We start from the raw sequence: 11,863 nt of genomic DNA, 5'->3' as shown, positions 1-11,863 counted from the left end.
AAAATGATGCAACTAAGGTTGGTTTTACATCTGCGTCTGTCCCAAAATCGGGCAGCTGGTCAAAAAGCTGTTTGGTCCCGTCCAGAGACAGAATCGCTTGTCCGCAGGTATTCCCCCTTTCTTCCCCCTGAATGGAGCAGGAAAGCAAAATCCCCAGCACAAGTGTGAAACCACACTAAGACTTTCCAAGCAAATAAGCAAAGATTTGCCATGCTGATTTAACTTGATAACTGAGCATTACAGAAAAGCAGAAAATATTATTACTGCAAGAATAGATGTTGTGCGGCTTGACAGAGTTTAGTCTTATCTGGTGTGTATGTGATTTGTGATTTGATGCCCTTCAGTTTTGTCTGCCACGTGGCTGAACAAGACAGGTCTAGTCTGAGGTCTGTAAGAATGAAGGGGAAAAAATGGCTTCTTGGCTATCTCCTGTGACACAAATAGAAGAACTCTTTTATATATTTCTCATAGGTTGGAATGCAATATGAAACAGTTTAGAAAATAAGTAGAGGGGTCTGTTATAGAAAGAATTGCTGACTTTTCAAGGAGGTGTAGTGTGTTTCCTTATCTCAGCTCCACAATCTCTCTTTATATTTGCAGTTTGCACTGTGGTTAAAAATGTTAATATAGAAGAATCATATTTAGTAGAAAAAGCCCTAACTTCCTCATCAAGAGAATCTGTCTTGATAATCTGGTAATGTGTGAACTGATATAGGTGGCAAGAGGAAGGTGAGAAAGAAAGTGTAAGACTGTTGTCTATGGATAAACCATCTGAAAATAGGCAACCCTAACTATATTGAAGATTATGATAATGTGAGCACGACTGTGAGAAACTGCAAATAAGAACTGAAGCGTTTGAGATGACGTCTTGCAAATTGGAGCTTATACAGATGCATGTAACCAATTTGGAAATGCAGTTAGCAAAGAGAAATAGTAAACTGGAGTTGCAGATAACTGCACTCAGGGAAAGCCTGGTAATGGAGAAAGCTGCTTGCAGTCAGGCACAGAAGCAAACAAAGCTCTTAAAAGATTTACTGGATTACAAGGAAAACCAGGAAACACTCCATGAGCTACTGCTGTCCCAGCTACACATGAGCATAGATGAGGAAACTGAAGAATATGAAGCTCAACCCAGGAGCTTAAACAGAATCATGTTCTAGTTATTAGGGAACTGTCCAGACAGTTGGAACAAGCTGAAAAGGAGAAAGAAACCTTGGAAAAGGCCAAGCGGGCTTTGAAAGGTGAATGTAATGAGCAAACCCATAGAGTGAAGGGGATATTGGAAGACAAGCTTGTGTCTGAATGCAAGAGTAATGCTTCAAGAGCTGCAAGTACAAATCACTGAAAGTGACAGATTGCAGACATAGAAGTCTGAGAAGATTAACAGACTGCAGGTGGAGTTAAAAGCTCAGATTGAAGAGTCTCAGAGGCTGATCCAAAAAGAGATGCGCCAGAGGCTTGGCCTTAGTGCACACCTTAGGAGAATGGAAGCTGAGAGAGATGTGTTTTTTAAGCAGTTAGAGGAACATGCAGAAACTAAGAAATCGTCAGCAGATCTCAACACTTCAGGCTCAGGTGCCAGATATGGAAAAGACAATGGATGAGAACCCTGCATGCTGGGTGTTTGTTGAAGAGCAAGAGAGAAAAATTCTAGAAGAATTGGAAGCTATAAATCTGCTTTTTCCTTATACCGTTGCCTATGATAAATAAGAGAAGTTTTAAACAAGTCTTCAGCAGGAAGTGGAAGATATTAGTGTGGAGTTTGGTTACCAATGTCAGATGGTGTCCAACTGGGAGAAGAAACAGAAGATGTGTAAACAGTGGCTTACTGAGGAGAAAACCATGTCTGCTAAAGATGCAAAAGAATGGTTTAACAAGCAGGTGCGCATGGAAATAGACGATTGGTTTAGCACCAAGATGGATGCTGAAAAGAGAACTCTGGTCCAAAGCATTTTCCAACAACCAGTAAAAGAATGGAGACCCTGTTGGAGAATCTTAAGAAAGAGACTGAAGCGCTAACCTTGACGTGCACCCTGAAAGTGGTGTCAGAGGAAAAGGTAGTGTTTTAAACGTTCGCTAAGAAGTTAAGCGCAAAAGTGAAACTCTGGGAATCAAATAGTTGTGTTGCTGGAAGTAACGTTAAGACGCTACAGAGGTGTAGGACCCAGTTCAGACAGAGAGTAAAATAAGAGTTCCTGTTGAAGAATTGTAAAAATGAAATACAAGCAGTGAAGTATACCAAATTATGCGAAGCTGACGGGTGCTACAGGGGAGCGGTTTAGGAAAACTGGAAAGTCTTGAGGAAAGAAATCGCTTCTGTAAACAAGAGTAAAGTAATTGAGAAAGTAAAAATTGAGCAAAAGTTGGAGGCTGAGAAATCTTCTAAAGTGCAAGAGACTAAAGAGAAGGCAGTAGGTTAGGCTACTGAGGCTGAGGAAGCCATTGTAGAGACTGGAAAAGAGGCCTCAGAAGTTGCAGGTGGAAAAAGTCCTATAAAAGAAGTTGCAAAGAGTAGAAAAACAGAGTCTGTAGAGGCAGACTCCACACCAAGACCTGAAGAGAGGCCAGTTAAAGAGAGAGGGTCAGTTATAGAACCTAAAGAAAGGTGCAGTGTTAGTCCTGTACAGAGACATTCTCGAGCCTGGTGTTTTGACCCCGAAGGGGCAAAAGCTGCATTGAGGCCTACAGCCTTCATCAGAAAAGGGGATATGTAGGAGTGCAGCATCAGAATGGCCTGCAGAGGGTGCTAGACAGGCATTCTGATAAAAGAAACCAAACCAACCAGAGGGTTAACACCCTGGGTGTAGCAGGAATAAGATAAAAGCCATTTCCTTCCAGACTCAAAGGGGAAAGTGGTAGCTCAGTGGAAATGGAAGGGCTGCAAGTCTGAGGTCCAGTTTGGACCAGTGGAGGCAGTGTGAAATCGCATCAAGAACTTAGAGCCTGAGGTCTGACGCAGACCAGTCTGGGACTGTCGCGCCAGTCTGAAAGAGGAGGGACGCCCGGGTGGGGTTAGTGACGGGGACCCAGTGGGTTTGTGAACCCTGAATAATGAGCATGGTGTGATATGCTGGACTGTATTTACCTTGCTATGCTGTGTGCAATAAATACTGGCAGGCGCCAGTTTTAAAGAAATTCTGTCTCTGGAGCATCTATCTACAAGTGTGGTGCTCATTTCCAGTCCCAAAGGTTGACTACACAAGGTGTGAACTGTTCTGTTCAGTGTGTATGTTGTATTTTCCTTTAGTTACCATCTAGGACGAACCAGGCTCCTAGGTTCCAACGTGTGGCCATCCTTATTGGGAGGATTGCTCCGATTGTAGGCAGGGTTTCATTTTGTGTTTTCTGTTGTCTTGTTAATGTAGGGATTCACAAGACAACGAGGACCCTTGATGTGGGCTTGTGAGCTTATATATTTTGGCCACAATACAAGCCAATACCTCGTACCTGCCAACAGATATTTCTATCTGTATGCTAGTTCAGTACATTGGTAATTATTGGGCTGTCTGGCGTTGGGTCTGATGTCCCTATTTTTCTTTTGGGTGTTGTATGCACGTCTAGTTTGTTTGTTGTTGGTGTCCGGTTGTGTATGTATGTCCCCTATTTCCCTTTCTTCTCTCTTGGTATAAAATTGGGTTGCGTTCATGTAGGTCGTTCCCGTGGCCTGCACAGATGTATTAGTAACATAGTAAGCCACAGTTTGCACACTTCCTGGGTTGCATAAATCAACATAGCTCCCTGTGCGGCACTGTTTCTATAACTCCCATGCATCTCTATGGAAGTTACAGTAATAGCGTAAAAAAGGCATCTCGCTTGCTTCCGAAATTCTGGCCACCAGTGGTGGCAAAATACAGACTGGTATTCTCACTTTAGCCACGATTGACTGAGATGGGACTAGCCCTTTAAGGTTCCGTGCACATGAAATATACATACTGCATGCACAAACCGTCATCTACTCACCCATTAAACACATACAGAAGCACACTTAAGTTTTATATTGTAGCTTCATAACCGTCCATAGCTATACTATATAAACTCACTATATGGCTACGTGCATGCAAGTGACTACTATACTTTGTATGTAAATGACCACCCCTAGCTTACAGTTATAAGCACTCACAATATACATGTGTGGTATGATTGTAGCATTTACAAAAATGGAAGGTGATGGTAAAACATAAATGCAACCCAAACAACCGAGTAATACTTTCTGAATGTTAGTGATGCTGTGTACTCAGTATGGATCTGTGTCATTTTCAGATAAAGATTCATGAACCATTTACTGTACATCATGATTTAGGTTGTTCTTTTCTTACAGAAAGACCTGTCAGCACCGAAAGCTCAGAAGTAAAAATCCAGTTCTGTGGCTGGTCATCAGTGGCTAAGCTCCATGCTTAATAGCTGGAATCGTACGTCACCCCCGTGTTTGGCAGGCTGCTTCCATATTTGGTTTGAACTTAAATCCCTGTCTGGCAAATGGAAACTGAGCAGGCTCATTCCAAGAGAGCTGATTTGGAGGGTCTCCAACTAGGAACTGTGCCAATACTGTAAGAAATGAGAAGGGGAAGACTGTAGTCCTTAAGTATACCGCAGATAGTGAATATGAAGAAATATTAGTAAGGTTTGTGAATAATCAAGTTAAATATAACTACATACCTAAAGTTTAAAGTCCTTATTAAATAGTTTCTACTGTATATAGATCACAATGTTTTTCAATGTAAAATTAATATGTGCGTATGTGTATATAGTGTAGTATTGTGCAAATAGAAATTTAGGTGACGCCTATAGACATGTCTAAGTGCATATATACAAAGCAGCTTCTTAGTCTTCTCCATGGGCAAGGATGGATCTCTGAACAAGAAGCAGTTTTTTCCCAGCTTGCTCCCTGCTAAGTGGTGGCCTTTAACCCCTGACTATACCTCCAGGTCTAAGGTATCAACCCATAGCCAACAGAGAGCATGCTTAATGTGGATACTACGGTACTCATCTTTAATGCATTTTATTACGAACTCCTTTTAATAATCTCATGTGTGACAACTTGGGGGGTCAATTAGTTCACAGGATGGTCAAGATCAATGGTATAGAAAATGTGACCAGGTCCTTAAGCTAGGGGGCCCAGAGGCCCTCATTACCACAAACATCACTAGGCTTGTGTGTCCCCCCTCCTGCGCCCTCCGGCTGGCTGAACAGTAAGAAAAAGTCAGAGCTTTTCTGATTCATCAAATACAGCACTGTACTCACACTGCTTGTCACTTGGGTTATACGGCAAGAGCATAGAACACCTCCTCTCCCTTCTTATGATGTCTGGTGCTTATAGCGCATAGTGAACAGGAGGGGAGGGAGGAATAGTTCTACATTCTGACCACATAGCCCGGTCGACAGGCATCATGAGTGCAGCTCTGTGACTTGTTTTTGCTGCTCGGCTGGACAGGGGATGGGGGGACACATTCAGTAGTCTTTACTTTGAAGGGTGAGGGGCATTGGAGGGATCTATTTTTTTGTAGTAGTACAAGGGGGCTCTATTACTTTGTAGGGGCAGCGAGGGTTCTATTACTTTAAAAGGGCCTGGGGGTAAGGCTCTGTTACTCTAAAGGGGCACAGGGGGTCTTACTTTAAAAGGTTTCCCAGTGTTCGAAGAAACAAAAAGCTCCTTCAAAAAATAATAAACAATCACATACTTATCTCTCCCCGTAGCTTCAGCGCCACATCCTCAGGTCTCTGCTATGACACTGTATTGACATCTTGCAACAGCCTATTTTCAGGACATTACAGGCTGCTGCATCTAATCACAGACCTCAGCATCCGGCTGCAGCAGCCTGTGGCTTCCCGTAGACCGGCTGACTGCAGCTTGTTAATGCAGACCCAGCGTTGAAAACAAAGCTATGGTGCTGGAGCTGAGGGCAAGCGGCAGAGGTGAGTATACAATTGTTTGTTTTTATACGTAAGGAGTGTGACTTTAAAAAATTAACTCTGTGAGGGGCATTGGTAGAGGCAGATGGATAAAGTGTGATCAGACAACCTGTAGGTTTAACAGATCTTCGTGGTGATCTGGGCCAGATGGAAAAGAAAAGACAAAGTAAAAGACACCAATCGGAAAAAAAATACCTGTAATCACTAGAGGTCACTGCACTGTAATCACTATCACTGTGTAGAGCTGGTATCTGTTATATGGTGGCTGCATTATATAGAGGTTACTAGAGTCGAACTGCTGTATCCAAGCTATTGGATTATAATTATTCTATATATAAATAAAATATATGTGTATATTTTTTGGGGGTGGACCAAGACTGATAGCCATGCAGAGTAGTTCCATCAGGGCGGAGTAAGCTGAACGCTTGCACAAGAGCTCCTGAGTCATCTGTAGGCACACAACTGTATTAGCATTGCGGAATCTGGAGCGAAGGGCTGCCTCTGTATTCTGCAGCAAATACCTTCCATAGCATGCTATGGAAAGGTACTTTTTCCTGCACACGAGTGGAAATCGTTCAATTTTCCACTCGTGAAGGAAAAATTGCAGCATGATTATTTTTGTGCGGATTCCATGCTGACAGCTTCCATTGAAGCCTAGAAATGACGCGGGAAAATCAGGGGTTTAAAAAACAAAAATCTGTACTGCGCATGTCGTCAAGCCGTGGAGACAATCCGCAGAAGAGAATAAGTAATGACCGGTTCGTGCGGACGCAGGCCAGGCACAGGGTTGGATTCTGCTGTGGGCTTCTGCATGCAGAATCTAATCCGGGCGTGTGCAGCTGGCCTTATTCTTCACACATGAAAATAATAAGTTCACAATTCAAAATAAACACCTAGGCTGTCTAACCTCTTGCAACATAAGGGATCTCTAGCAGTCAAGGTATGAACCTATTACCTAGCTACTAAAATAAGTCAGTTTGTTCATACTGTCATGGTGGCTCTCACAGGCTATTGTTTCAGTCTGCTTCTTTCATAGTCATACTTCTTTTAATGAGCGCTCTCAGGTGAAGCATAACAAACTTAATTACAGCAGTTCAAAACTATAAGTGGATGGATGGGGTGGTTGTCAGCCCTGCTCTCCCTACGTTAAGCAATCCTGGCCACTTTTCTGGGTTTCACTTGTAATCCAGTGTTGAAAAATGCCTTCTCCCCTATTGTTTCCACCCTGGTTGCCTGTAATTTGAAATTTTAGCGGCATAAATACGCTACTTTTGCAACCACGTAGTGACAGTTATGTGGATTTTTTTACTTTTTATTAGTGAAAATGTACTTTTGATCAGTTAAAACTTGGTTGGAAAGTTTCCTGACTACAATATGATTTCTAAAAATAAGAAATGGAAAAATCATGCATGCTAATTTGTTTGTAATCTTCCAATGTAGCTCTATGTCCCAGAATAAAACAAGTATCACTTTCAGGATTTCCTTTGGGCTTTAACTATTTTTGTCACAAGATTTATATTGTCTTTTTGTACAAAAAGAGCAGTTTATGTATTTAGTAATCAATTTATTTGATTGACGTGTTTGAAATAAAGTGAAGCAGAAAACAAAAATAGTTTTAATTATAACCACAAGTTGAGTATATTTTTATGTTGTTGTGTTTCATATTTGTAGAGAATATTGCTAACAAATGCTAGTCACCACAATAATGTGGACTGTTGCTCTGTAAACAGGGACTCATGAACAGTAAAACTAATGGATACTAGGAGTGCACATAGCAATGTTAAAGGTACACTCCCGTGAAAATACTGTTTTCTATCCCTGCTTCCCTCACCTGATTGTCACACTCTGGACGTCTCCGATGCATATTGCAGTCGCTTCCAGGTAGTGCAGCCTCATGTCTGATGCTTATCAAGTATCATCTCAATGTTAACTTATGTCTGTGCTTTCTCTTTTACTGTTCTATGTGATCAATCCCATCATACATCGGCGCAACAGCACATGAGTATCTAGAAAACATATTCCATCTCTGCCTGCTGGGACATCACTGTAAATATCATTACCTTCTATGTTAACCTAAATTTGCTAAGTCCCTAAGTATACAGTTAGGAGACTGAACTATCATCTTCTTCATTATAACTGTGTAACACGAGCCTCTGATCATCATCAGTAACTGTGATAAGATTGTCTGTACTTCCCTCTTAAGAGCTTGTGTGGTAGAGTCCATGACAGTAATTATTATGGCTGAAATACTGACTTTTTGAGAGAAACCTAAAGCCAAGTTAATATCAGACAGTAACAATGATATCACATGACCACCTGAAGAGTAGGATTCCAGGAGTCTCAGATGGAAAGGAGTAACTGAACAACGTAATACTTGCCAACTTATATATACTGGGGGGAATAACTACTGTACATAATACATGAAAAATAAATTCAACAGAGTGGCTTCTTAAATGACCAAGAGCTACTAATTATCATTGCCTAGACATCATTGCCTAGACATCAAGTTCTTCAAGATGGCTACAATAGTGGCTGGCAGCATGGTACAGGACTCTACTAATGCCACTCTCATCCAGCAGGCCGGCAATGCGCTGTGATTTCACTTTCATTTTCGGCCATAGCTCCCTGTGGCCGACAGCAGGGTTTAGCACACCACGTTTACCGCAGTGTGGAAAACGCCACGTAACTGCGGAAGAAACACCTGCGTGAGAGCGACCCAAGAGTCCGAAACTGACAATTCTATCAAATTGGCACACACTATGTGTTAAATTTAGCATATCTTGCTTAGATATATTTCAAACTATTCTCTTCCTTACGCCGCTTCCTGGTTGGCTTATGTTACATTAATATTTTGTGCCAAAGTAATGGCACACAATTAATGAATTTGGTACATTTTACGACTGCTGTTTACCATTCTCCCTTTTTCTAGACACTGCAAAACTGTCTAGTAAAACATAAAAACTGTCTCAAAACAATAAAGCAATTCAACTTTTTGGTGCACTTTGAGATGGAATTATTGTACATTATGTTTAGTAAATCTCCCCCATTCCTCCTATCTCCCTCTTATCACCAAGTGACCCATCTAAAAAAAATGAACCAGGCTTTTAAAGCCCAGGGAGTTTGAAGAAGTACAAGAGTTTCAGACAAACACAACCATAGGGGAGTATAGTGTAGAAAAGAGCTAGTGAGTCAAAGGTTTTTGCTCCAACTGTTTACTTCCCACCACAGAACTGTCTATGACTCTCCCAAATGGTATCACCAGTTTGTAGATGCCCCTTTTAAAGTGAATTGGTTAAACAACTTGGATCATTCTCTGCAGTTGTGTCTCCTTTCATAGTTAATACAGCAAGTGTTGATTTCTACAAGCACTGATCCAGGTTTAATGAGTCACAGTCATAAATATACGAGCAACACGGGAAATGCCATATGTGGAGTTGACTTTTGTAACTTGAGATATGTTTTTATGTATCTGTGATTGGTGTACATATCATCACTTGGACACACTGATCTGTTCTGTGATTTGATTTATTTTACTGAAAATGAATGGCATTACTATATGAAGGTGTTAACTTTAGCTTTAAACTTCAAGTTTTTATTACTATCATTACTATTAGATGACTTATCGTAAAGTCAATAAAATATTATTTTGTGTACATATTTAAAGGGAACCTATCACCAGGCATGAGCACTGTAAACTAAGTTTATGATGCTTATACAACAGATTCCCTGGAGTTCAGGAAGGTATTTTAACTTAGCAACATCTTACAGGTTATATATCTTAATGAAATGAATAGAACTCCATTTTCCCTTGACTGTCTTATAGTATGCTCCTTCCATTTTGTATAGTGTGCCAATATTTTGTACTTTTCCTTTAAGAAGATTTGCTCGTCTTGTTAGTAAAAAGGGACCTCTATGTTTAGAACATTCCAAGGCTCTAGATTGAATGTCTCGAGTCATTGTGCCCTGCTCTCCTGTTACTCTTTAAACAGCTTATTGTTTATACATACTGTACTTTTGTATTCTAAGAAGTTAATCACATATGATTGTTTCTGCGCCTGAGTTGCATTTGCCTGGCATTTTACATGTTAAATTCCTTATCTTGCATATTCATATTTTGTTTTTCTTTGACCAATGGTAATAAATGAATTTCATAATAGATTTGAATTATCATAATTGAATCATGTGCCCCTATAAAAACTGTTGCCTGTCAATCAATAAACAGATAACTTTGATCACAGTAAGTGTTGATGTGGGGAGAGTTATTCTCTAGTGCTTGGCACATCTTCTTATTAAGAATTAGACCCCAAAGGATATATTTGCAAATATTATTGATTGCACTAACATATATCATCACAAGAATTCTTGACTTTTAGAAGTTTGGAAGTGGACATCAACATGGAAGGGTAGAGTAGCCATATGGTGAACTGCAATGTATGCTATATGTTTACAGACCTACCAGAGGAAAAGCCAAACCTTACCTGCTAGAAATGCAACCTTGTGTGTCTATTGGAGGAAAAGGTGCAAAGTCTTCAGCAGAGAATAGAAACATTAAAAGTCTTTGGGGAGATGAGGATTTCCTTGACAGAGCAGAATTGTCTCTTTAGAATATTGAAGGAAAATAAATTCAGTGTACCTACAGAAGTAGAGGAATGGAAGCATATGACCTAAAGAAGTGGAGGATCAGATGTCAGTCTGCACTCATACTGTTCAGAAACTAGTACCAGGCTCTCATGCAGAACAGTGAAGAGTTACATTAAGAAATGACTTTGCCTACAAAGAACAGTCTAGTAAGCACTCAAAAACCTCTTGGATGGAGAAAAGTAAGTGTTGTGAAGAAGAAAAGGAGAGTGGTGGTTGTGGGAGATTCCCTATTACGAGGAACAGAGACCGGTGTCTTCAGACCTGACATAAACTCATGGAAGGTGTATTGTCTTCCAGGTGCACAAACAAAAGATGTGTCTGATAGGCTATCAAGACTCTTTAGTTCTATAGACAATTATCCATTGCTACTGATACATGTAGGGACAAATGACACTGTAAAAATGGACATTCCAATTATCTACAGAGACTTTGAAGACCTTGGCAGAAAAGTGAATGACCATGGAATAAGGAGAAAGAACAGGATTCTAGAGGTGAACAACTAGTTACGTTGATGGTGCTGTAAGCAAAGCTTTGGTTTTGTAGACCATGGAGTGAAAATAACTTTGTGATGGTCTTCTTGCTAAAGATGGGTTGCACCTTACAAAGACAGGAAAGCATATATTTGGCAGGTGCCTTGCTACAGATCAGGAGAGCTTCAAACTAGAACAATATGGGAAGGGAAGGTTAAGGCCAGTCAAAATATACAGCTAATGAATACAATTGAGAACCGTTCTACACAGATGCGCAGAGTATGAGAAACAAAAAAGGAGAATTGGAGCTCCTAACACAGGAAGAGAAATATGATGTCATAGGCATCACGGAAACTTGGTGGGGTGTTACATATGATTGGAATACAAAGCTTTAAGAATACAACTTATACATAAAAAGCAGACTTAATGAAAGAAAGGGGGGAGTTTGAAGGAAAGCAAACAAGGGAGTTATGTTAGGAAAGCATACAGCTCCACAGAGATTAAAGCTTCAGAGAATAGTAGTTTTGTAGTAACTGTTTGGGTAAGTATACAAGGAGAGACCAACATATGGCAGTTGCTACCGGCCCCTTTTGAGGCCTTGGAGGATAACCCTTGAGGCACCAAGGGATATATAGTAGTGTTCTACGTTTAGAATTCTGAATGTGGGGAAGGAAGTTGATGAGGCATGGTATAGTGACGATATCTGCATTTAGGTACCTTAGATTCCTGGAAATGTGTTTCCTGTATGAAGACTATCATTGTCTTCTTACAGTGGAAGTGATCTAAGATCTGCCCCCTCTTGGCCGGCTTGTTTAACCCCCTTGCATTAAAAGTGCTAAAAG

This window comes from Eleutherodactylus coqui, chromosome 7, assembly GCF_035609145.1.
Source record: "Eleutherodactylus coqui strain aEleCoq1 chromosome 7, aEleCoq1.hap1, whole genome shotgun sequence".
In the NCBI taxonomy this organism is placed as follows: Eukaryota; Metazoa; Chordata; class Amphibia; order Anura; family Eleutherodactylidae; genus Eleutherodactylus; species Eleutherodactylus coqui.
This window is presented reverse-complemented; position numbering follows the sequence as displayed.